Genomic DNA, 27,985 nt, shown 5'->3' on the forward strand with positions numbered 1-27,985 from the left:
GGGTGAGAAGAGATGTTTGAGTTTGTTGGTTGTGCCTTGAAGAAGGAGTCAGTGCTATGAGGAACTGCCTATGAGAAATCACCGAGACGGTATGGAACTTTTGAAATAAGTTGCCAACAATTTTTTTAATGTGAAATGTGCAGGTTTTGTCTTTGTAAGCTTTGATCTTTCAGTCATTTGTGATTCCTACGGTTCACTACTTTTTAATTTTTTTTAGCATGAGAATTCAAGGGATTAATTAAAAGAAACCATCATTCACTTGAGTACTTTCTTTTGTATTTTTGTTTGTTTTCTTTTCTGTGATCTGCACATCCAGAAATTTCCTGGGACAAGGTATATTTGTGTTGGAAGCGTTATTAATTTTTGTTTTATGTCCTAAAATTTCCCTGCATTTTAGAGGCTTGATTTTATGGCTGGGACTGTAAGTGTGGTTCATGAGATCTCCCAGCCAACCATTAAAAAAGACATTATAAAGTTAGTGTTCTCCATCTTCGTTTCCATAAGTTAAAATCAATAAGAGTGATGTGTTTACTCTGGTGGAATGGAAATGTTCACATAAATCTCTAAGGCACTGATGTATATCTGTGGAAATGTCAAAGGTTCAGTGCATCTTTCATTGCACAGGGCAGGTTTCTACAGGGCCTGGATAGATGACCTAAATAAAGATGTCTGGAGTTAGATTTGCTTTTGGTCAAGGCTTCAGGAAACACTGACCTGTGTTATAAGTTGCAAGATCGGGAAAATTTTGCCTTTTTTGAGGAGGTGCAGTGTAAATATTATTTTATATCAGGAGAGGGAATAATAAAGGATGACGCTGCTTTTTATTTCTGTAGCACACCATAATGAGCATTGAAAGAGAGCTTTTATTTAAAACAAATCTTTATATAAAAATTTCTACATAAAAGCTCATCAGTTCTGAGCTAATTGGTAGCATATTTACCACAAGGGTTTTCTCTCAGTCTTTGATAAACCATGTGTCTCCTAAAATTGTAAAGCAGTTCTATAAGCCTTTTAGAAATACAGAAAGGTACCTAGGAACAGGAATAGGAAACAAACTGAATGCCACAAACAAGTAAACAAAAGCCTGGCAATTTGTGGGTCACTCCCTGTGAGCCATGGAGTGTGCCCAGAGAAGGTCTGGAGGGCAGCTCTGATGAGGAGCAGCTGAGGGAGCTCAGATTCTCCAGCCTGGAGAAAAGGAGGCTCAGAGAGGATTTCTTGCTCTCTATAGCTGCCTGAAATTTGGCTGTGGCCAGGTGGGGGTCAGTCTTTTCTCCTTAGGAAAAGCTATGGGACAAGAGGAAGGGGCTTCAAATAGCATCATGAAATGTTTGGATTTGATATCAGGAAAATTTCACTGGAGGGGTGGGGGGTCAAGCACTGGAACAGGCTGCCCAGGGCACTGTTGGGGTCACCATCCCCAGAGTTATTTAAAAGATTTGTGGCTGTGTCCCTTCATTACATGGTTTGGTGGTGGCCTGGGTAATGGCTGGGCTTGATCTCAGAGGTCTTTTCCAACTGAACTGATTCTATCATTCCATTTGTGAGTGAGAAAAACAAAATACACCCTTCCTTGACCTTTTCCTGCTTGTCTTGTACTAATCTATTAGTGCTTTTCCTGAACTGTAACTATTAATAAAACTTCTGTCCTGTTTTGCTTATCTGAGTGCAATATAGACCAAAGGATGCTGCACCTTTTTGCTTATGGGGATGTTAAGTCAAAGCTCATTGTGCTACTGAATTGTTTCAGGGTTTTTTTAGAGGATGAGGGGGGAATTTGCTGGGGTGTAACATATCTGAAACACTTACCTTTTCTGAATTTGATCTAAATTAGGGATGGAATTGAAAGTCTTCATGGGTGTAGCCAGGCAAAGGGGAGAAGGTGGTGAGCAGAAGCACTGGGTATGGTTGTATAGATATTTCCTTCTTTGAGGAGAACTGTCTGAAAACTAATTTGGAGTTACAGGCAAAATTCAGAAGCAGTAGGCTAATCTCAAATGTCTGTAAAAGAGTCAGTGAAGGAAGGCCACAAATTTGGTTCCTTTTTAATACCATTTTCCTAAAATTAGTGTGTAAGCTAGTCAGTTAGAGAAGGATTTGCCTTCACAGGATTTGGGTACTGTGACCCAAATTCAGTGTTTTACAATTGAAAGGAAGTACACATGTTCTCAGGCAGTATTGTAATATTATTATTCAGAGAAATAACATCTTCATTTCTCGCAGAATACTTCTTTTCTTCTGGGATACTGTGTTGTAGGGCACATCACTAAAGGGCCTACATGTTGGTTGATTTTTGTGCATAATATTTGGAACACTTATCAGCCTTTAGTTGGAGAAGAGAGGGAAGAAAATTCTTGAGGGGAATTCTATTTTTTCAGTTTTCAATTCCTGCGTGTTAGTCACAACAATCCATTGCATATGACCTTGAAAAAGCTATATCAGTGTAAGCATGTTGCTCATCAAAAGCAAAAATTGAAGCAAATACATTCCTGTTCCACAAATTTCATACCCTCCTTCTATCCTGAAAATTCTAAATTTATGTAGCCTGTATATTTTGTAATTGTCACCCCAAAAAAGAGATCTTGAATTCCAGCCTTCATGCATTCATTTAATCAATATTAAGTCTGGTTCAAATATTTTCCTTACACTTTGGTTGCAGAAAAACACTGGGTTTTGTTGGTTCTCAGAACAGGAGAACAGTGCTGGAGGGCAAGACTGAGCTCGCTTTAATTAGTAGGCATTTTGCAGTTAGTAAGAAATTGCAGAAAAATCAATCTACATGGTAAAATAAATAATATTTCAGAGCAATGTCTCATTAGGTATACTGTGCTCCAAAGGACTTTTTACTAGAGCAAAGTAGTGCACCTTTGTTGGCACTCTTTAATTTGTATGAGTTTTTTATGATTTTTCTATTTTATGAAAAATGAAAATACTGTCATAGTGTTACCTCAATTTAAATAGTGTCTGTTTACACTGAAAGGTTGGATGGCAAGGCAATTGCATAATAATATAGGAAATTAGGAGGGGAGAGCAGCTTAACTGTGTCTCTTGGTAAAATAATCACAGATAAATTGTTTTGTTAGTTAATAGTGAACATCAGATTCTTTAGGGCCACTCAGGTCCACAAGCACTGATTTAAGTTTTGCTTGAGGCTTGTGCTATTTTCCATTCCATCTCTATCCAAGTGAATGCTGACCGTGGAGATTGCTGGCTTTAAATCCAGGCAAGGTCTCACACTGCCCTGCTGAGATACCAGGGTCCATGGAGCTTTTTGTCATTTCCTACTTGATTCCCAACTGTCATATTTCTTAAGTAACATTAAAAATAAACTTTCTCTTCTCTCCCTTCTGGCTTCTAAAACTGGATAAATCATCAGTCATTTTCTCACTTACAACAGAATAAGTTAATTGCTTAATGATCAAGAAATTTTAATTTAATAAAACCCATCTATCAGAGAAACACAGCAATTTTCAGATTCCTTTTAATTGTCACATTTTTCTGTTAAACCTGTAGATGCTTGCAAATATCACACCACATGGATGTCTAGTTTCCATGGCACTTCTTAGCAAATCTTAGAGAAGAAAAAGATATTTAAAGAAGGAATTGTCATTTACTAGATGATGAGAAACAGATTTTTCTGTCTGAATAAACAATCTCTGTTAAGCTGTATGAAACAAAAGTGCTTAAGAATTGTAAGCAGGTCTGGATAAGACCTGTCTTTCTACTTGGTATTGGTAATATTACAGAAGAGTTTGGGACCAACTTAGGGAACAGTTTTCCTGTCAAGCTATCAAAACGTATTTCGGAGGAGTGAGGGAGAGGCAGTGAAACTAAACTCCACCTGAATAATGGCCATGATTGATGAAAAGGCCAGCAACTACTTAAGGTCAGAACCAGCTCTCAAGACACCACTTTAAGCTGCTGTCAAAATTCTAGCAGTATCTCAGTTTTTGTCATGGTTCCACTCTGTGATTATGTGGAAACATCAGTTTTCTTTAAGGATCCTAGCCCATATACTTGGAAAAAACCCTAAAGGAATTAATCTTTAGAAGGTAAACCAAATAAATAAAAGTAACCTGCTTGATACTGTTTGTTGAAAATATGGTATCTTATATTTTTTGGACACAGTTAATATTGGTGTTTACGACATCACATAGTAATCTTATTACTGTAGGTACTCTTCCCCAGCAGTGCAACAGAATTTGTTCATTTCTTTTTTTTTTCCCTTTATTTTTTTTCCCACCCAAGCAGAAAGAAAATGGGAAAAGATAAAACAATTTCCATTTCATTGGAGAATGTTTGTTGTTTTAGAAGTAGACCAAGTTGTGCTAATTGCCAGGGAACAGCAATTTACCAATTAATCTGGAAATGATCCATTCCTAGGAAGGAACACTCTTCTTTATAAATGCAGGTCTACTCACAACAAAGTACAAATCTATTTTACAGCAATATATTAGACCATATTTACTCAAGTTAGACAGAACTGACATGCAGGAGAACATACCGGGGGTCCCTGAAATACCTGTAATCACCTATACTGCATTTTAGAGAGGGCAACTGTTAAACCTGGGTATGTGAAACACAGAACCAAATTCTTCTCATTGATAACTGTGTAAATTTGAACAGCTCTGTAGATACCATTGGAGTAACTCTGGGTGTAAATTGTTATAGCTGCAAAAAAAAAAAAAACCACTTTGCCCAAAAATGTTTGTGAAAGTGTAGACTCATTACTTTCACTGGCAATAAGAGGCAGCATTGTTTCTGTAAGAGATTTCTTTAAGTGATTCTTTTACAGGTTTGAGAAGAAAGGAGAATAAATTGAGGTAATTTCCTTGCAGTATTCGGATATCCTTCACTGGTGTGTTTCAGATAGATACTCTGTATATACTTTTAAATATATCTGGATGGAACTTGGAAACACCATGTTTCTGTACTATTTTATGCTTTGCAGACCATATATTATTGAGTTTGCCTCTAGGGTAATGTGTTGGGGATTTTTTTCTGCATCCTTGAAGAGTTCCCTGGAAGATTACACACTTGCATAAATTTTCTTTGTGGTGCCATTTCTCTTAAAATGGATTTAGCTGCCAGAGGCTGGAGGACAGTATAGGAAATGTTGTTAACCAGGTGCCAAGTTGGCATCGGAGCCTGGAGGAGCACAGGACCTTGACTGCATTTACCTTTTGTCCTCTCTCTTGCACTTAGGCAATTCTGGCAGTAAAATAATGGAGTTTTGCCTCTCTCACTATGTATAGTCATGCCTGTTACAGTGAGGGCTGATTTCAGCTGAGCTCTCTGGGTGTTCATATCATTCAGATTTATAACATGTGCAAACCTGAATTTCCAAAAAAATGTTCACAATCCTGCAGTAAAGGTTTTGCTTCAGTTTATGACAGAAGGTTCATTGATCCCAAAAGTTCCACGAATATCACTCATTAAAAAGTCCCTCTCTGCACCAAATATAACATTTTTCCTTTTCATGAGGTGGTGTTGTAAAGAATCTAATCAGTCCTGACTGGCATGGTGCTGCTGACTTAGAATAATTCCTATATCTCTTGCAAGAATATTTATTTACACTTTCACTTACTGTGAGAGTTATGTTCTCCAGAAGTTTTTAATAAAACATAGTGTACTTCCTTTAGAGGGAGATTGATCATATCTGATATTAAAGTATACAGTTGCACACCTATAAATAAAAAAACCCATCTTCTTGTGTTCCTGATGCACTGAACTTTGAGCTATTCCTTGGTAATGGTGCAGAATGTATAAAAGAAATTGTGGAAATACACCTGAAAAGCAAATGTGCTGTCACCAGGTGCCCTTGTAGACAAATAGTTTTCTTACAGGAAGCAGGAGATGCTAATAAATACATATATCTATACATATACACACACTTATAGGAGGCTTTTGAAATGCATGTTGTTCTAAAGAAAAATGCAGAGGTCCACTATGATAATATGATCAAGTCCAGAAACCACTACTGAAGTGTTTTTTAGTCTTTATTTTGCTGTTAATATAAGTCAAAGGTGTCATGAGGAGAGACTTTTGCAAGGCATATGCAATAAAATGGAAATATGAATCTGCAGCTGAGCAGGGTGGTGGATGACAACTGCCATAGGAGTGAGTGATGGGGAAATAGAGAGCAAAGAGAAATGGTCTTTTTTAAGGACTGACATGCTGAGAAAAGCTTTTCATTTGCCTAATGGTTGCTATTGCTGCCTGGCAGGTGTTGAAGATATCCTATACAACCTGAGAACCTGCCCCAGAGGGAGGAAATTAAGTCAGAGGTGTTACTGCTGAAAAGCCAATCATATTGTTGATTGAATATTTCAAAATAATTTTTATACATAGATTTTACTGCTGGTATTTTTTTTTGGGTTATGGTTTTTCTTTTAATCAAGGTGCTCTTTAGATAGTTCAGATAAGGATCCTAGCCCACATACTTGGAAAAAACCCTAAAGGAATTAATCTTTACTTTTATTTATTTGGTTTACCTTCTAGTCTGCTTGATACTGTTTGAAAATGTGATGTCTTATATTTTTTGGACACAGTTATAATACTGGTGTTTTTTTCATAAAAAACTACTTTTTGCTTTGCCTGAAATAAATGATACAGAACATCAGTTCATCCACTCTATTTGATGTTTTGTTTTTCAGGTAATGAATGCTAGCATTTAGTGTAATTAGGTTTGGTTTAAATAGGCCTTTACCTGTAGATTTTTTTATATCAGGTGGCTTTTCACCCAGGTCTAGCAAGAGGCTGCCTACCAGGAAAGAAACACTTATGGAAGGAAAAGGCATTGGTGACGAGCCCTTTGTTGTTTTCTGGCAAAAGTTGAGATGCTAATTTTCAGGCTACATGACAGCTTATGAAAATTGGAATGATAATTTAAAAAAAAGAAACAGCAACTGAAACTGACACCTTTCTGCACGATAGCTTTAATCCTGAAGTATTATTACCTGAAAATGCAAAAGAAGACATCATCATCAATAAAGTGGTGGGAAATATCCAATTCAGATAGGTTTTTAATTCTGAAGAGATTGCCTAGAAATATCTGCCTGCCCCTTTTTTGAAGCATGAGACTCCTTTGGTTTGATTTTCTCTTTCAGGAAGGAGTGATAGCACAGCACTTGGGCAGGTGGTGTTTGGTTCTGCTGCTTTCCTTTCCCACCAGTGTTTGTATTAGAGCCCCCAAGAATTTCTTCCCAAAGAGAGATGCCTTTGCTAAGCTCTTTTTAAACCCAGAGTTTATCCCTGAGTCTTATCTGGAGAGTATCATCATCATCCCCTGGTAGGGAAGAATGTTGATATTCTTCTAATTTTCCCTTTCCTGCCGTCTACAGTCCGAAAAGCTACAGAAAATGTCTGATTTATATCAGTTTGGACGTTTTGATAACACACGGAAATGTGATGACAAATTCCATGTATTAGGTGACATGTTGAGTTGAAGGTTTTAGGGCTAAACCCAAACAAGAAAATAATTTTCAGACTTTAACCTTGTTTCCCTCTTAGATCCTGCAAAATGTGGCATAACTTGTTCTTGACTTCACTATAGAGTTATTTGGGTGTTTAAATGAAATGAATGTCCTATGAAATTAATTGATTTCACTTCACCAAAACCATCTGATTTTGGGCACTTGTCAGAAGACAGAGTGCACCACTTGTAATGGTGAATGTGTGAACCTAGAGGAAATGGGGATGGAGGGAAATAAACAGCAGTGGTTTCTTCTGCATATTGTCAGATAGCCCTTTTATTGAGAAATATTCTAAAATGTAAGGCTTTTATTTATAAGAATGATCTCTCAAAAAATGTTTCTTGGAGGTTATGCCACCTTATTCTTGTTTCACTGCCATTTGGGAAGAGTGGGGAGTAATAGGCACAACCATTTCCTGGAATTTGTCCCAGCAATCCCAGAACCATTCTTACACAGCAATTTAAAACAAAGATGGCAATGCACAAAGGCAGATGATAACTTGTTAAATTAGCTGGCACTTAAAGCAGTGCAGCCATGGCAACCAGGAGTGGAGTGGACACCAGGCCCCTGAACCTGGGCAGGGTTTGTGGCCTGCATTGACTCTGGTGCTGCCATAGCAACACTCCCATCTGCAGCAAAAACACAGCATTTAGAGCCAACAGCAGCAAGCCTCCATAAATTATAACTCTGAATTTCATATTAATTGCACACTCTTAAAGATAGTGGGTGTCCAACAGCCAGGAGGAGGAGGCAGATAGTTCCAGAGACTGCAGCACCCAGGAGAGGTTTATTGTGACAAGGAAAGGGAACTGAGCTGGTGTAGGTGTGCATGGAGGTGGTTTTGTCCAGACTAAACACATATTCTATTTTTAATGATGAATACTGGTTTTTGCTTGATGAAAAACACTGCTCAGATTGGTCGTTCTCCTTGAATAGATTGCATTGAATATACTGACTTTACTTGGCAGCACTATTTTGTGATGAGGTAAATATACCAGAAACCCTCAGGCTACAGTTCTGCACTTGTAAACACAGGTGTTCATATATAGTTTGAAGAATGATAGGTTAAAATACATTTTAAGGAAAGTAAGAAAGTTTGATTCTGTAAATAAAAAATCCCAAGGCGTACGACTGGCTTATATGTCCTGGAGTTCATGAAGCAGCAAAATTTTATCTGAAACAGACCTGGATTTCTCAGTAACCTGCTCAAAATCTCATAACCATTGCAAGAAAAAAATGATGTGATTGACACAGTAAATAGCCACAAATGAAAAGATTTAATCACATTTTTAGTTCACAGGTTATAGAAATTGAAACCTGGGGATTTTTTGATCTCCGTTGGTATATTGGTTTGGTTCATAAGGAGGTGGGGATGTGCCCACAGCTGCTGCCCCTTTCCCTCTGCCTGGCTGGCAGTGACGCTCGTGGCCTCTCAGCTCTGACAGCTTGGTGCAGTTCAGAGTTTGTCAGGGGTTTCTTCTCCAGCCCCACTCCTACATCACATCTCACCTTCTCTGCTGATGCATTCCTGGGGACATTCCAAAGTATTTAACACTCTGAATATAACAAACATTGAGTAACTTATGCTATTTTTTTTCTACCATGCCCACTGAATTGCAAATGCTTGAGTGTTGGCCTTTATCATGAGAATTCTAGGACAAAAAGATGTTTTATGATTAATATGTTTTGATTTTTAGTTATTGAAGGAAAGACTAAAATAATATAACTCAACAAAAGCATATTAAAGTTAAAACTTTTTTTAGAAAGTATATTGCTTATTACTGTTAACAACTTAACACCTGAAATTTGTTCATTATTAATGTATCAATGACCAGCTAGGAAAGTAAGTAGCATTTAAAAAAAAAAAAGTTGTGTTCTAAGAAGTTAATTAAAATGCTGTTGAATTTAGCTGAAGGAAAAAACTAATATGAAACTCTGTTTTGAGGACTATTATGAAGTTTAGAGTAAAGTGCGATCCTGGAGCCCTGAGGGGCAAATTTGACAATTAAAAACTAAAATAGAATAATTAGGTTTTTATTGTGGCCAATAATATGGCAGAGTTTCAAATTATCATCTGCTACTCCATGCTGAGGATACAAATGGTTAAGAAGAGTACCAAGGAATATGAAAGGATTTTTTTTCTATCAGCTTTCCTTTCTGTCCTATGTAAACATTTTGTTTTCATGATGGCTCTGCTTCTGCACATCTTATTGTTATTTATTGTTACTTATTGTTCCAGCAATGTCCTTGTGCTGCTTTTAACCCTGCCCCTCTGTGCTGTGCAGTCCTGTCCTTTGTGCAGAACACAAGGTGTGGAATCTTTTCATTTGTGCTCCTTTAGAAATGTTGTCAGGGGTGTTGAGGCTACACATCACATATTTCATTTTAAGTGGTGGCAAGAACACATTGTATTGTAGGGACTGAGAGAGAAAAATTAAACCTGCATATTGTAGATGATCTCTGTTGTTTTTAGCAAGTATAGTTTTAAAAATGTTTCCACTTCTAGTTTTTATTCAGATATCCCACACTGCCATGTAAATATGTCTGAATTTCCTCAATACATGGGAAATGAAGGTGCTATAATACATATATTTATGCATTTTTAACTTTTATTGCATTTATTTATTTCTACAATACTGCTGATCTCTCCATCTCATGTCAATTTGCATCAAACCTCTACAAAATGGTTCCCAGTAACACAACACCATTGTTTCCTGCACAGACCTAGAATTAGGAACTCTGAAAAATATGTTTATTTAAATTTTAGAGGATTACTCCCCTCAAAGATAGAGATTTTTAAAAAATTGATTAATGCATAAAATCTCTTTTCACCTCAAGCACACCACTGGGTGATATTCATAGGATCTTCAATCCAGGAGAAACAGTTCACTTTCAACATGCTCTCCTTAAATAAGTAGCTGTCAATTAAGAAGAGACTTTTTTTTTTTTTTGCAAGTGATTCAGTTGCAATATTTTCACACTTAATTTTCAGCATAATTACATAGAATTATGGATCTGTGAATCTTTTATAGCTGGAGATAGCACAAATTAGTCAAACCAATTAATCTAAGGAGCAGGGTTAATATAATTATTTAAAATAGAAACTGTGGCCACATCAGTGACCTGTGGTACTTACAAGATGTATGCTGTAATCTGTATGGAAACCAGCAGGGATATGTTTAAACTGCCCACTGAATTTGCATTAGATGCTGCCCAAGAAACTTTTAAAAATAGGTAGTTTGGAGCAAGAAATTTCTCTGTTGACTTTGGAGTATTGTTTTCCTTGCTAGTGGAATCTATTACTTGGTGAAATTCCTGAATGGTTCAGTGCTCCAACAGAAACTGAATTCTGCCCTGAACAAGGCAATGAGTTGAGCTATGGTTGTGGAGACAGATAAATATATTTTATTGTAATAGCAGTAAAGTCTTTGGTAAAAAACTATGAAACAGCACCAGAAGTAATAAAAATGAAACCAGAATTTTATGCAAACTTACAAGGCATGGACTTTTTCCAGATGACACCATGATTTGTTTCCAGCCTGCATAGGGATGAAATATGTACCTAGCACTTGAGGTTCAAATTTTAGAGCCTTCATTTTAATACGAGATCAAATATTTATTTTTATAACTGTTTGTAATCTCTCTGGGCTTGGTGCCTCTCCAGATTTAATCAGATAAACCATGAGACAGATGCACAAAACCCATGTTACTTTGTCATGCCTTTGCTGCAAACAATTGCAAGATAATTGTTACAAAAAAAAATAAGGGTAGGTTTTCCTAATGAGATTGCAATCCAGTCTTGTGAGTAACATCAATGATTGGTATTAGAGTAAGTCTATATCTGTGGTATTTATCACACCATTTTTTCCTCTTTTCCTGTAATATTCTCATGTTGTTTTTTGATGTGGTTCTGCTCAAGTCAATTCAATTTCTCAGCAGACAAAATGCATGAAGCAATACTGAGTTACTTTGGATCTACTGAAACATAAACTGGAAAACTCAATTTTCAAGTCAGATTTTTCAATCAGAAACACATGAGAAGAACAATAAATGAATTTTAAAACAACTTTATTTACAGAAATGCAATAGAATATGCATTAAAATGAAGTGCCAAGAGGCTTTTGCTTTTTTTTTTTTTTTTTTTGCCAAGCATGTACAAGCAGGGTATGTTGTATCTGTGGCTAGAGAGAAGGATTGAAATACAGATTGAGAAAATAAAAAAAAAAATTAAGAGGCAGATACAGGGAAGCCACATGGGGCTCTCCTTGTCTTCTCTTGTACATGGGGGTATGTTCTTTATGACTCACTCTAAATGCATCCTCTCAATGATACACTCTTTTTCCTGAAAATATTACCTTTACCTTGACTGTAAAATCAGGGTAAGATGAGGTAAATCAGGTGAAATAAGAAGATTTGAGACAAGAAGTTAATTGTAGGGATAGGCTAAGCATCTTCCTGCAGGCACTTTAATTTATACTCTACTACACTCTTTTTTCTTGCTGGAACTTGCTTGTTCACTCATGAGAAATGGAGCATGGCTGAAAACAAGTAGCAGCCTCCAAAAAGGGTTTTGCTCTGCCACTAAGGGATGCAGGTTACCTTCCCACCCAGGTTCTTTATGGATGTCACTGGGCAATGTGTGCCACTCTTAAGTTGCAGGAGAGGCAATTCAGGGGTTTCCTTTGTGTTGGCTGTACACTGTGATCCTCCTCATCTGCAGAGAAATATGTTCTGGAGATTCACCCTAATTTTTATTCTTTCTGAAATTTTGGGCCATTATCTTGGGAAGGAATAAAGAATTCCTTTTTTCCCTTTATCCTCTTTTGTGGAGAGTGTGTTTTTTCTAACTAGGAGTTCTTGTGACTCACCCAGATAACCCATAATGAAAAAAAAAGTAGCTGCTCAGTGCAAGGCATATAAACACCCTGTGCTTAGCAAATACTGTCTTCTGCCAGCAAGTTAACTTCAATTTCTATGGTGGTCTTATTGCTGAAGTCAAGCAGCTTTTAAGAAATAACTTCTACTCCTCCCTTTAACCAGAAAGAGTGGCAGCAAACTCTTAATCCTTTCTTAGCTTTTACAGGTTTTGTGCAGCCTGTGAGTTAATTCAGTCTCAAGTTTCAAACTCCCAGAGAAAGTCATGAACATTTCTCATGAAGACGATGGCTGTGCTGAGGAAATAGAGGCAGAATTAGTTGCTGTGACAAGTCCAGGATGTGTGCATTGATCTGTTTGGTCTGTGCAATTTGCCAACTAAATAGGTGATGTAAACAGTCATGCACTGAAGCAGATTCATTTCCACTGATTTAATACTGTACTTTGACCAAAATATTTTGTTTCTCAGAGGTTTCATATGAAAGCTTCTTGGGAGGTTAAAAGCTAAAAATGGCAGCAAAAATACCATGAGGCTTAATGGTTTCCCCATCATATTTCTCTAGAAAAAAAATGTAACTGACAGCCTGGGAAAGTGTATTGCAAAGCAAAGTGTTTAAGAGATTGTGGCCCGCCACAAAGGTTAATGTCCAAGTTAAATAGCTGCTGAAAAGAAGAAAATAGAGCAGCTTAATGGATTGGAAATTGGTTGTAGGGGGAAAAAGAAGTAATCTTGAATGCAGCCTTGGAGAGAACTTGGTGTTATGCGTTCAGTGAAAACCCTGTTTCAGTAAAGTGGGTATGTGCTTAGAAAGTTCAGTTTAGAACAGATAAAGGTGTATAGAAGACATTGGAGAGTATTTATGTGGTTGAGCTTATATTTTTATTCAGAAGAGTTGCAAAGCCCAGATAAATATATTCAGAGGGGAGCTTCTAGAGGAACTGCTGTGCAGTTATGAGACTGGGAGCTGTTGTGATTCACAGAGTTCTTGGGGGAGGTGTACAGACACATGCAGTTTCATAACATTTAAGCCTGGAATTGATAAGGAAAAAGCCTATTAATGTGCAGAGTCAGAGTAATCCTATTAATTATATAAGCACTAATCCAATTAGTTTCAAAGTCCTCAAGACATTCCACCAACATTTTCACCAACCTCCATAGCACTGACATGAGAGACCACTGATGCTCCTCCATTTTTTTCTTCCCAAGGGTGAGAAAATTAGAACAGTTAAAATAGCGTTCTAAATGTTATAAAACACAAAACTTAAAAAGTTTCTTCTGGTGTGGTCCATTAGCATTAGTTTATTATCCATCCTGACCTATTTTATCTTATTAGTCTACATGCTATGGTGTTAACAACCCACAGGTTCTTTTCATTCACCAACTTTACAAAAGTAAATTCCTACAGATCTAACAAGAATTAGGCAGGACAATAATTAGTAGGATTGCATGGCACCACCTCTCATTGAGGCTGCCAGGCAAAGGCACAGTGCTGGAGAAAGGGGAAAAAGCAGGATTGGGCCTTTGAGCTGACTTATTGCCAGATCTTCCAGCCACATGCTAAGGTGGAGAGGACAAACAAACCTTACACAAATGACTTTTTGACATTGAAACTTTTGGAGCTTTAGAGTCCAAATGGATGTAAAGTTGCTGGGGTTCATCAATGATTCCTCACAGAGTCATCTAGGTGTTTCCATGTGGGTCAGAACACACGTGTTCATCTGAATTTTTGGCTGCGTTCTTTGGCAGACTACACCATGCAGGGGAAACTCTTCTTGCTCTCCAGCATGCCAGCAATTTGTGGGTGGCTCTTGTGTTTGATGTGAGTAATGGTATCCTTATCTTCCCTCCATGACAAGTCCAAATGAATATTTTTCTGCTTTCTAAAGCTGTTTAGTTTTGAGATGGTTTGTCTGAAATCAAGCTTTGAAATTACATTAAGAGGAAGGTGATAATTGCTTTGTTGCATGATAGAGCAGAGCAAATTTTCTCTAATGATTCCTAGCTTTTCTCAGATTCAGGGATGTATTTAGGTAATGATTCACATTCCAAAGTTGCTGTTTCTTGTTTGGCCATTTCTTTTTATATGAGCTGTAACAGTTGAAATTATTTTTTATGTGCCTGTCTCAGGAGCTGCTTCCTCAGGGTGACTCTTCTGTGAGTGACCTGTGATTGTGTCTGAGAATTGTGTCATTTTTTGACAAGTTGAACATGTCCAGCAAGTGTAGCTATCCCTGCCTGTACAAGTGGCTTCACTCTGCTGTTTCCAGACCCTGTGATATTTCCCATTGCACTCTCTTTGAGGTTATTATTTATGCTTTAATAGTCACTGGTACTCCTGAGCCCTGGGAGAAATGTTTAGGCTGCTGTGCCTTTAATCTCAATTGCTTTGATACAGGTATCTTTTATAGTGTCAATGACTTAGAGGAGTTTGTAGCTGCCCAGTGTCAATTTAGCAGGTTCTTTTCCCTTGTCTCTTTCTCCTTGGATGGGCACATAATGTAAAAGCAGCTCACAGGGTAAAACTTTTAGTTCTTGGCCTGATGTATCAGTATACAGATGAAGTCAAGCAGATGTTTACATTAACATTTAATTGAATTTATAACAGGCTACCACATGTTACATACATTAGTAATAAGCATTAACCAAAATAAAAGAAAACATTATGCATGTGCTCTAAGCAGCAGCATGACATGAGGGAAAGATCCCTGAGCTCTTGCAATTGTTGCTGTTGATGGGATGAGAGGTGCAAACCAGCTGAACCTGCTCATGCTTTTTTTTTCCTCACTGTCCCCAATGGAAAGGGGATTTGGCCTGTTAACTTTGACTTCAAGGCCTTCTTGAGCCCATTATAGGGAAAATGAAGTCTTGACAAAATGAAGAATAATCACAGTGAGTCTCAATGTGTTTTGGAGAACTCTATAGACAGGGCTGCATCTGAATCTTAAGTTAACAGGAAATTTTCTGTTGGCATGACATGGTTGTGGCTGCCAGAAAATATCTTCTCTCATTTATTTAAGAGACACACAGACTACCTTGAGTGAGGGTCCCATGGTGATAACAACAATCAGTGGGAGAGCTGATTTTACTGTTGTCTTTCAGCATACTGGAACCACCGGGGGTGGTTTCCCGGCCTGATTTCCATCTTAGCTGTGTTTCCAATGCATCCCATCTAAAATTCCTGCCTGTATGGAGCAACTCCTCATCTAGTGACTCATTTTTATTTACCACTATACTCACTAATTGCCAGCATACCTCTTTAAGGTGGTGCTAAGCTTTTCATGTTTTCTTTTTCTGTGTTGAGATTTTGTCTGTACACTCATTGACTCTACATGTTTATGGCCTAAATAAACTTTAGTATTTTCCACTTCTAGGTAGGTTCTCTAGAAAAGGACTCTTTTCAAATAAGATTGTGAATGACTGTAACAAAACCCTAATGTCAGTCCATAAAATACAGTTATAAATGAAAATGTCAGAACTCTGCAACTTTCTGTCTGTACTTATTAATGTCCTGGATGCTCACAGTGCTCTCAGGATGATATCTGACTTGTTATTTAAAGTAACAAAGCGTATTGTATCAATAACAGCAGTGCTCTTACTTTAGATTATACATTAATTTACCTTTATTATCATGTCCCTTTCTATGAGTTGTCAGTAGAAACTTTCATCTCTGTCACTTCTGAAGACTGAAAATGAGTTTTAGTGATTCAGGTAGTGTGAAGGCAAAGAGCATCTGGTAATAAGAAAATTATTAGAATTACTGGGCTTTCCACAAGAGTCATTTACCAGAATTATAACTGTTTATGGGGAAACTCTCAGCAATAGTTCATGCATTTTTCAGCTAAGCATTATTTATCTACAGAAAGACATAAATGCCTCTCATGTTGGTAGCAAACCTTAACAAGAGATTATGTTCAGAAATAAGTGGGGTGGTGGTGTTTTATAATGGAGGTAACTGCAGGAAATGTGAATTGCTCTTTTATCTCTGTGAATTGTTAAATTTCATATTTCAATGTTACATGCTGAGCACCAAACATGTAACTCAAGCATGCTGGAAATGGATGAAAATTTTCCTCCAATCATAACCAAACTGAATCACATAAATAATTTTCTTCCTGTATTTTGCTTGAGTTATGTTTATGCCAGAACAGCAAAATTTACAAGTTTACTAAAGAAATCTTTGCCATAACTATGAATTAACAAGATACATTAGTAAGGATAAATGTAAATAATTCACTACCAGCAAATTTTAAACACATAACCTTTAGCATCAGATACCCTCACCGGTATCTAATAGAAACAATGATTTTTGATGTGAGACTGTTCAGTTTCACAACATCCTTTTGGCATTGAGAAACTTAATGAAACTCCATGAATATTTTATGGTCTGTCTATATTTTTGCCACTATGAAGAAACCTATAAAATAGAATCTCAAAATCAAACATTTTGTTCCATTTCTGATGTTTGATAATAATTTAAAAAATATACTTTTGTTTGTTATTTGCCGTGGTATTTGCTGTTCCCCCAATCAAAATATGTAATGTCCTCTTAATTTCAATTTGTCATTTGTATTTTACAAAGAAGCCTGTGAAACTCCAAGTATTTATTTGTTTCCCTTTTAAACTATGCTGAATATATTTTTTTCCACCCTATATGAAGATTCCCTATATCTCCTATTACTTGTGCCACTCATACATAATTTTGTGTGAGGTTCTTGCACAAAAGTTTGTAAGATCTCTTAGAAATCTTCATGAAGTTCTGTTGAAGAGCAAATATGTTATTTGAGTGTTGCCCAATCTTTTTAAAAAGCAGGAGAGTTGCAGATTAATTGCAATCCTCTGACATATTGTAAAAAAGCAAGATGTAATGAAAATCTGCAAAGTGATCTTCATTCTACAAAGCATTAGAAGTGAAAGGGAGTATATTAATAAGTCTGCAGATAAAATTGCAAAGACACTGAAAATGCAACACAGCTAATCTTGTTTATTCAATTAATAGAAATATGAATATGAAACATATTCTAAGACATAGAAAATGAACATTTTATGGTCTTTGAATTGGGCATCTGGAGAAATTATACTGTATAATGAGATACTTTGGGTAATTTTCTGGTTCTTGGTCTTACACCATTCAAGCATTTGCTTAATAATCATACACAGATACAATGCAATCACATTGCTTGTTTTTTCCTAGAGATGAAGTAATTTTTCTGCATTTCTGTGACTTCAAATTGTGCCACTGATATTGAAGTTTAGATATGAGAGCTGATGGCTGGAAAAAGTACCTCTGCAACAGCTGTTAAAAAAAGTAGGAAAAATTAAATTACTTACATTTTTCAATCCTGCAGTGCCTAGCAAGCTTCTTATTTTTAATTAAAAAAGATAAATCAGCATCATTATATTCCACTATTTGTCTTTTCAAGCAAAACAAATAAAGTAGTTGCAGCTACTATTTATATAATAAATTGAAGGCTGAAAATACTTAGTAGTTTCGAAGAATGAATTCATTTACTAAGCATCAGAGAGGATGATAGGAGTAAGGAGAAAGGTCTGATGCTTATCTTACACAGAAGAGTTCCTGGGTGTAGAAGGGAGCTGGAGTGAAAGGTGCCCACCACATGTAGCACCTTCAGTGAGTTCAGGAGAGTTCAGGAAATAAAACTGCTGAACCAGTAACAGCAATTTGTTAAAGTTCATTGTATTGATTCATCCTGAAGTTTTTTCTTTCTGCTGATAATTTGCTTTGAGGTAGTTCCTCCTTAGTCCCCATCAGGAAAGGCAGTTTGGGGTTTAGGAACTCCCTTTCGTGCCGATGCAGATGCCTTGACTCACCACCAAGAGCTCAGCAGCTGCCAGCTCCTTCTTGTCATCCTGCCAAATGTGGATTTCTGGGTGAGGAGGAAAAGGGAACACTCTTCCTAGAATTCCCTTTTTTTTTTTTTTCTTCTTCTGTGCAGTGAAAAATAATGAAATTTTGATGGATCTGAAAGAAGAGGTTTGATCTTCATTCCCCAGTGAGCAATGAGCTGACTGCCTGCACACAGTGCAGCATCTGCCAGAGGAGCTGGGCAAATTTTCCTGGGCTAGAACATCTCAGAGCTGTCCCCTGGGAGCTGTCTGAGATGTACAAGGGAGATGGTTATGTTCTACTCTGTGTTTTATTATGTAGGGGGCTAAAACAGCGAAACTTCCCTTAGAAATGCAATAAGAGGATGATTCAAGGACATATTGCAGAGAGAAACAGGTGTGCACCCAGTGAAAAGAAAAAAGAGAAGCATTTCATTGCAGTGGTTGATTTGATTTTCTAGTGAATTGAAATTACCTAAAGAAACCTCAAACCAAGGAGAAATAAACCACCCAAAACTAAAATAAAAACAACCACCAGACTACAAGGAAGCAAATTATAGGTTCCCTCAAGACCTAGACACTGTGATGTCAGTCAGTGATGTGAAAGGGACAGGTTTGCCTGAAAGATTGATGCCATGTTCCCATTCCACCTGAACTCCTTTTGCACAAAGCAGCTGTGCTCCCTCACTCAGACATCCCTGAATTTGTCTTTCCCATAAAAAAGCTGCCAAAGTCAATTTTGTCAAGGAAATTACATATGTATTTTTAGTATAATTTAGAAGCAAATTTTCCCTGTATAATAAATAATATTTCCTTCAAATACTTAGCAGGGTTAGTTTACTAAAAGAGTCAAAACCAATCTGAATTGTTTCAAGTCTGAATGTTGGAGTTGTGTTTGTCCAGGTCAATTACTTGGGTTAAAGTTACTGTGAAGTACTGAATTTCTGGGCCACGTACTCCTTTGTGTTGCTTTCAAGGCAAATTTTAATGTTTTATACTTATAAAATGCTGGTCTTCCATTTCATTACAGATCCATTAACCCACCATGTTTAATGATGTAACAATAGAAAGGTAACCTATAGCTTTCAGTGCTGAGCCAGTGAGTTTTGAGCAATCTTGAAGGCTTTGCTAAATGACCACTGAGTCTATTTGTTGTTCGTATCTGCATTTGCTGTGCAATTTCACAGCACATTTGCTGCATTGTTTAGGTTTGCCATGCACCCCTCCACACACTGCTGCTCAATCTGCCCTGGCACTGAGGGCTAAACTCCAGACCTGAGGAGTTTATCACCATGTCTGGCATCAATGCATTTCAGAAAAAGGGTTTAAAATTTCATTTCTGATTGTGGTGCTCAATGCTAAAAGGAAAAGCAGATCCTGAGGAAGCTCATGTGAGTCTGTATTGTCTTGTCTGAGAAGGGTGGACAGGCAGAAGCACGACAATCCCTTGTTTTAAACTGGATGTGTTTGGGGCTTACCCTGTCTATGGCAGCATTGCACAGCAATAACCTCATTCTCACTGTGTTATGTGCAATAAAGGTATTTTATAGATTTTTCTTGGCAGTGCATCGTTCAGTTCAGTCCATTGCACAAGTACCCTGGGTTAGATCTGCCAGGACAATAGAAAATAGCTCTGGTGTTGTTGAAATACCAGAAATTTTAATTATCAGGAAAGTCCAACATTTTTTTCTTGTGGTGAAATCTGACTCGGTGGAGTTTTTTGGTGTGAACCGCTCCAGTGATGGAGAGAAATTTTGCATTATCAGTGCATTTGCATCTTGGAAGAGATTAATATTCCAGCCCTGCATTACATTCTCATGTTTATAACACCTATGTTTAGTTTCTGTTTGTGTTATTATATATGTGTGGTTCTCAGAATGATGCAAACTATTTTCTTGAGCTTGAAACTACAGCTTGTAAATGAGCCAGATATTTTAATATGATGATGAAGCTACCCCAATATACAATAATTTCATATGTCTTTTAAAAATAGTCATTTTTCATGACATATGGCACAGTAATTTCTTTATTCTAATTAATTTCTGATAGCTGCTTCATTCCCAATACTTTTCTCATAATATGAAATGACCATTTATTTAGAAATTTACTTTCTGCAGCTGTAGTGAAGAATTGGTAGACTTTACTATGCAGTTAGGCCAATATTCTTTTTTTATTAAAATTATTATCTAGATATACCCATTATTTTCTGCTTTGACAATTATTAACCTTTGTACAGATATACTGATGGTCCATAACAATAATTTTTTGCTTTAGAAAAATAGATCTGTGCAGCTGAACAGTTGTTTTTGATGGGTTTCTTTCCCTTGTGTGAAAACAAAGCCAAAGAAGGCCCGGGATGATGGATTAGGTTATAGTCTCCTTATCTGCAAGGAAAGGATTTTTTAAACCCCTCACAGAGCATTGTTTTATGAGATGTGCTGTCCCCAGCCCAGCACTGGACTTTGGGGATCCAATAGCAGAGTTATTGGGTTTGGAGCTGTGTGGCTGCAGCTCACTGAGGACCAAGCCCTGTGCAGCCAGGGGAGCCCAGCTCTGGCAAGCTCTGGGCTTTGGGGATGGGCTGGTGCACAGAGCCTGAGCCCCAGGTTCTTGTTCCCTGCTTTGGCAGCAGCAGCAGGGCTTGGGGTGCTTGGGGAATGGCCCTGCTGGCTGTGGGAGAGGGATGGAGCTCCAGCAGTTCTGCTGCTGGGAAGGACAATCCCGTGTCCCTGACACTGTTCCTGACACTGCTGGCTGCATTCCCAACAGCATCCCAGAGAAGTGTTGGAAATGGGTGTGGGGGTTCAGATAAATTCTTGCTTTTTGCCCAGGCAGCAGCTTTATTGAGGCCAGCACCTCAATACCCACTCTGGTTCACAAGTTATTTAATAATTGCTGATTGGGTCTGTTATGGAATGAATTATTTATTTAATAGACACAAAACTAACAGACAGAAGACTTAACATGGACTATATACTATACAGGAATAAGGACAAAATAAAGAAACAAGGACTTCTAGTAGATTAACCTACAGCGCATGATAAGGTACCCCTTCAATTAAAGCTAGTGAAGAAGTAGTGTAAGCTTAAGATTCAATGTACATTACTGTCCAGTTGTTGGTGTAGCACTCAAGGGAATCCTTTATCCCAATTTCCAGGAAGTAACCACAGGTTTGTGTCCAAATACCAGGAGAAGTTTCTGATCCGTTCAGGGTGTGTGTGTGTAGTTACCACATGCCTTTCTGGTAACTGTGTGTGCTTTCATAGTCTGTAAAATAGTATCTCATAGTCAACAACATTTCCTTCATCTCTTCCCACATCTGCTCTCCATATTAAGATGTTGATTTGTGACTGAGGTGCCCCCTTGCTGAGCCCTCGAGGCTGGGTTAACTCTTTGTGCCCCAGCTGTGTGTGCTGCTGAGGGGCTGGGGAAGGTTCCTGCCCCAGGGAGCTGAAAGCAGCTTTGGGGCTGTTCAGCCACAGGTGCCCTCCTCAGGACTTTTGGGAGATCTGGAAACAGGAGTGCAAGAATCAGGACAAGATGCTTTCACTGTACCCCAGCTGAGGGCAAGGCTGTGGCTGAGGCAGTTAAAATGCATTTGCCTGAAGTGTAACGGGGAACCAAGACCCTTTAGGAGGGTCTTGTCATACCAGCTCACTGTGAGATTCATCTTCCCCCTGAGGGCAGCCAGCCTCCCCAAACCCTGCTCACTTTCAGACAGTTTCTGCAGTTTGTGGCCATTAACAAGGACAATGCACATATTTGAGAATTTGCCAGCTTCTCTTTCCTTCTGCTCTCCCTTTTTTTCCAAAACAACACCACATCCTGGCACCATTATCTCCCACAAACTGGGGTTTATTTCACTGTTTCTACTTGGTCTGATTTTGGCTGAACACCACAGTTCAGTTCACTGCCTTTATTGAGTAGTAATGATAACTACTTTGCAAGGGTTTATTTTCCTTCCAAAGAGAAAAGCTGTTCATTTGATCATGACACTAAAACTGGTGAAAATTGCTGGACTCACTACTGTTTGTACCAGCTGAAGCTATGACTCAATACTTGTACTTTTAAATGCTATTTAGAAATACATTTTATTTATAGCATTGACACAGAATGTCCATAAAGGATAATTATCAAAATGTAGTCTTTTATCCTTTATCTATATTGCTGATATGAAATGTGTGGAAAATATTATCATTTTAAATCATATTTTACATAGAGAGTTATCTGATTGCCACCAAAAAGCTTTGCAGCAGTTTTTAATTTAGCCTTATGTATTTTTAACATGGCAGCTGGAGCACAGCATGCATATGGCATATTAATAGAGGAGACTTCTAGTCAGTTCTGTCTGTTCTTGCAAAGAAATAATACAAGAAATAAGCAAAAATGTTTAAATTGCATGTTCTGGATAAAAGCAACAGACACTGCCTGGCAAACTGGGGCAGAGTGCAGGAATGATTTCATTATTCCATCTCTGATTTGTTTTTCAGGGGTTAGCTGGCTTTTTGTTTGTTTTCAATTAAACTGCTGTAGTGTACATTGAGAGATCTATCATTTATCTATCAAACAGAAAGTGGGCTTGAAATGCAGCCTTACTATAAACTCCATTTCCAGTTGCTCCTCACTTTGCAAACAAGAAAGACTTTTGACTTGCAATGCCCTGCATTTGATCATAACATTTTGGTGCTTGTTTTTTTCTGCAAATCTGGGTCTTCTTCAGCTTTTTTGAGGGTAGTGTTTAAAAACAAGCATGCACTAACTGATTAAGAACATGAAAATAAATGGTTTTTTTTATTATTTTATACTGAAAAAAGAAAAGAAAGAATGTGGAGATATTGCTATTTTTAGAGCAAATAAGATCACAAGCTTTAAAATATGTATTCAGTTCTTCCACTTTCTCATTATACTCTCAGTGGGATTTTTCTGGTAGGCTTCTTTTTCCAAACTGAATTTTGAAGTGTATGTTGTTTATAGGTGATCTTGTACATGGAATAGGTTTTTTGGAATTATTTTGATGAATAGAGTGGATCCAAAATAAGCTCTTATAACTCAACTTCATCAAAGATTATTGAACTTCCAAGAAGTGTTAAAGACAATATTAAACTGCTATAAAACTGGGAAAAAGAACTAGAATTGCTTCTCATCATTCTTCTCTTTTTAAAGGAAAAAAAGGAATCCTCATGGAACATGCAAACAAAACTTTTGATCCACAAAGAACTTAAATTTGGAGAATGCAAGGTTATAGTTTATTAAATACATTCAGTTCTGGTCTAAATTTAGCATCAATTTTCCTCTTAATTTTTAGCATATCAAATAATGAAAAGAGTGATTTGCAGAAGTCTTTTATTCAAAAAATGGTTATGGAATTGAGAATCACAAATACTTCCTTGTCTTGTTTTTTCCTCACAAGTTCCCTACTTTTCTACCATGCTGCAACTCTTCAGTAGTTTTTTTGTATTAGGCTGGTCTTGGGCAGCTGAGTCTGTTTAAGTCCCTGCAGAGAACCTGCATTGTATTCCTGGCTTGACACTAACAAACTGGCCAGCTTGACAAGTTTTTCTTTTTACTAGAAATAATGAACCTAAACTGTTTTTGTAAAGTGCCTTTGAAAATTCACATATGAAAAAAACTGTTATAAAGCATTAGGTATGATTTATTTTGGCTTGTAATAGAGTTCCTCTGCAGGACTGTGGTAAATCAGAGCAAGTCTGATTAAATGGATCTGTAGCACCATGTCCTCTTTTCTTAAGCAAGCCAAGCTCCCAAAATGTAAATACATTAAATGTCACTCTCATTAAATACACATCATGGAACTGCTGAGGAGGATTAAGGAAGTGCAGTAATCTTCATCTTACTCTGAATAACTGCTAATGGTCAATGTGACCTGGACTCAAATTTTTATTGAAGAAGGTAGGTAAAGAGCAAATTTTCCCTTTATGAGCTCAAGTTGCCTACCTTAAAGTTAATGACCTCTGAATCAACACTTGATGGTTGAGCACATAAGCAATTGGGGCTGAGATGGAATACTTTAAACACCTATTGACATTCTGAAGCTGTTTACTTTCTGACCTTTCATGACAGAATGAGTTCAGCCAGCACACAAGAGAATGTCAGAAGCTGCTGCAGAAGCTGACTGCAATTATGAGACTAGAAAAGGAAACAAAGGCCTCGGGCAATATTTTTTAGGTTGCAGAGTGGTGGGCAGATTATGGATACAGTGCTTAATGGTGAGGTGACATGCAGGTACCCTTTGAAAAGGTCACACCTGCCTGAGCTGGGGGTGGTTGGGTTTGCAGTGGTGGCAGAGTCTCTCACTCAAGTGGTTTCCATTTGAGATGGCAGGCATTGCCTGTGTGGTATTCCTGAATGTAGAGATACGAAAAATAACATTTTTGGAAGTTGGATTGCTGTTTGGCAGGCTTGATGTGGTGTTAAATAGGGTTCATAAAATTATGGTAATTTCCAGTCTGATTTCTTTACTGGCTCTGTGTTAAGGTTTTAAATTTGATTATCAGCTGGCACCAGTTGTTTGTTAATGTAAACCCATTCAAGTTGAGTCACCTTATTTATACTTTGCAACATGTCATTTTATATTGATATTGCCATGTCTTCTGATGTACTTGTGCTCCTAGTAATGCCAAGAGTTTCTTCAAAAGATGCAATGAGGATATGTTGACAACAACTGCTCAAATATACAGATTCTTTGTTTGCTCTCTCTTCTCCATCCTGGGCCACCTGTAAGTTCAGGACAAACTCAGTGAATATGAATCAGAGTTTTTCATTGCCCTGCTTCAAAGAGGGTGATGCAACCACTTTACTTGTCAAGTGTTGTTTTTAGGAAATCAGAAAATGAAGTGAGTGTTCTCAAGCTTCAGTGCCCCTTTTATTTGATTTGTGATCTGAGAGGAAAAAAGCCTTATAAGAACTGTAAGAAATGTATCAGATGGATGTTGCATCCTTCACAATTTTTCAGATGCTTTTGATCTTGGTGGGGGTTCAGCAATGTGATAGAAAGTGATGGGGCTCTGACAGCAATTATGCTGGAATTTTTGTATCAGGCATTGAGAAATGCATCCCCTTTGATTTACCTGATACTTGAACAGTGAATCTGATTAGCAGCTAAATTGTTTCTCTGCCAAGTCTGGGTATTGTAGGATAGCTGGGGTAACTCCTGACAGGGAGCTGCCCTGAAGGACCATTCCATCATGTGTGCAGCTGCAGGGCCACAGAAGGGCAGTTAAGCAGGATTTTTAACTTGGACATACAGAAGGGATCTTGCAAGAAGGAGATTCACATGCACAAAATGATCCCTCATTTCCTTAACTTGCAGCAAGTGCGTTTTGCCCAGGATCCCTCAAGGATGTCAAAGGCAGGCCATGGCACAGCATCTTCAGTTTCCTGTCAACTTCAGCACTCATTCCACTCTCATGACTACAAACCTCTTCGAATAGGCTGTAGGCACATGCAGGCTTTTATAATCTTTTGAATTTTTGAACAACATTGATTTAATGTAATCAGCTAAAACCAATCCACAGTGCTACCCTAGTGATATGAATAATACCTGAATTTCAAAAATAGAATAGGTTCAGAATAGCTGAAATATTTTATGTTTTTAATGCGTTTTGAATGATGTTATATTTATAGAACTAATCCCTGAAAAAGTTGGGCTTCTGAATTTTTTCCCTCTTTTTTGCCTTAATAATTTCTGTTTCAGAATAATAAGTCTCTGCAGGCAAGGTACTTCTGGAGGATTATTTCACTGCTCAGGTGGCTGTATGCACTTGACCTTCAGTCCCATGTGACACACACTTGAAGAATAGACTTAATCCTCTAAAAATGTACCATTTGTTGTGTCTAAATCTTTGACTATCTCCTGCCTTCCTGCTTTTCACATCTTAAGAATTGCATTTAACTCTTATTTTGCAGAAGGACCATATAGTCACAATGCCTACTGGAATTGTTTGATTCAGCAAATCATGAGGATGGTCATTTTATGGCAAATAGAATAAAGGTAGGATAAGGGCAAGAAACAAAATTCTCAAGTTCAGAATAAGAATCTCCTGCTGCTTTATGTTGCCAGAGGAGCCAAAAGCACATGAAGGCAGCTCCCTTCCCTGCCCTACTAATTCTGTACTGCCCAATCTGCCTCCTGGGAAAGAGCTCTGAGTGCATGTTCAGCCACAATGGGAAATCATGGAGCAATGTTTGGGTTGGGAGGCAAGTGGCAGTGGAGATTTCCTAAGCAGAAAGTTGGCATAGCAGATTTTTATTCACAAAGTCATTCTGTCTGGCTCTGTGTGACCCAAGTGCTGTGTCAAGGCAGCTCAGGGGAGAGTGGATGTCACAGTTAAAGCTGAATTTTGGAGCCTGGAACACTCAGGCAGGGTGTGATATTTGCTGAGGGACACTGATGCTCTGATTACACCTCACAGGAGGGTTCTGCACACTGGCAGCCTGGAGGGCTGTGCCACACATCTTCTCCAAATGGGATCTGTGTGCAAGGACTCTGTAAAGGGAAGGATGGCTCCCCAGCTGCCTCTGGACATTAGCTGATGGTTTTAAACATTCCTCCACATCCTGAGAGCAGCAGTGCAGAACCACCTACTAAATCCTCCAGCACAGAGCAATCTCTTTCTCTTTGGAGGGAAAGGAGTGTGAAGCCAAGTGAGCAGTGAGAAAAGCTGAATTCTCTGCTCCTGCTTCATATCAAAGTGTGCAGGGTTTTTCCCCTGTGTGTTTCTTCTGAGAAGAGTGTCTCATGCAGAACAAGAGTATATTCTTTTATTTTAAATCAGATGCTGAATTACTGCAGTGAACATCTAACTTGCACTACTTGTTAATGTCTAGAACAAACCCCAAAAAACTTTTTGGGATATTCATCCTGCCTGTATTGCTGTCATCCACCTGCTGGTATTGTAACCCACAGGCTCCCTGTGTCCCATTAGCCTCTGTAAGAAAAACCATTGCACTGAGTTATGACAATGCCAAATTATAATAAGGTAGCAAAAATTAGTAAAAATTAGTGTGTTTTTAAGTTTGAAAGGACAGGTTTGCTCGTGAGCCGCTTAGAAGCAAAGTGAAAAAAAGGATTTTTTTTGTCAGTTTGTCTTTGGGATGAGTGATTTAGAAGCACAAATGTATGTGGAGCCTCTACAAGGAGGTACCAGTCAAAATGCTGCTGGAAATGTTGGCTGTACATCTTTGCACTTAAATTACTGGACCCCAATTTGTATCGCTGTGGTCCAGGTTTCTTTTGTTGGTGGCATTTCTCACCTCAGCCCACTGGTTAAACATCCTTGCTCACATATCAAACAGCATCTAAGAGTCAAAATAAAATCTGTGAAGGGTTATAAAAGGGGACTTTAAACTGTAATTCTAACTTTATAAAAGACTACCTGCATATCCAGAACTTCACAAATAACTGAGTTCAGATTGCTTCCCTTTGGCGCAGGGGAATCCTACAAGATGAGCTTGCTGCTAGTTGCTCTAAATCTTCCCAGATTTTATCAAGCATTATTTTGCTGTCTTTACAACTGAAAAATATTGTATGCAATACATGATTTTACAACAAGAATTCTAAAAATAAAAATAGCAGAGAGGTATGGTGTTGCAGCATTCTTGCACCTATTACTGCTACTTTATTAATGCCTTTATAAGGGAAAAGATTAAATATTTATAAGGGTTTATTCTGACTTGGTGTGCTGATATTAATCACACTGCCATGTGATAAGGTTAGAGCAGAAAATACATGTATCTATATACATGCTGCTCTCTGAAATTCTAATTTACT

General features: G+C 37.8%; 1 long non-coding RNA gene across 1 annotated transcript; it reads left to right on the forward strand.

The window, feature by feature from the left end:
• The first annotated feature begins 5 nt into the window (after nucleotides 1-5).
• Nucleotides 6-27,809, forward strand: LOC135447719 (uncharacterized). The gene is made up of 3 exons (XR_010440258.1): nucleotides 6-89; nucleotides 26,122-26,206; nucleotides 26,628-27,809. It is a non-coding gene; the product is annotated as an uncharacterized LOC135447719 (long non-coding RNA).
• The last annotated feature ends 176 nt before the right edge of the window (nucleotides 27,810-27,985 follow it).

Source organism: Zonotrichia leucophrys, chromosome 4A, assembly GCF_028769735.1.
Source record: "Zonotrichia leucophrys gambelii isolate GWCS_2022_RI chromosome 4A, RI_Zleu_2.0, whole genome shotgun sequence".
In the NCBI taxonomy this organism is placed as follows: domain Eukaryota; kingdom Metazoa; phylum Chordata; class Aves; order Passeriformes; family Passerellidae; genus Zonotrichia; species Zonotrichia leucophrys.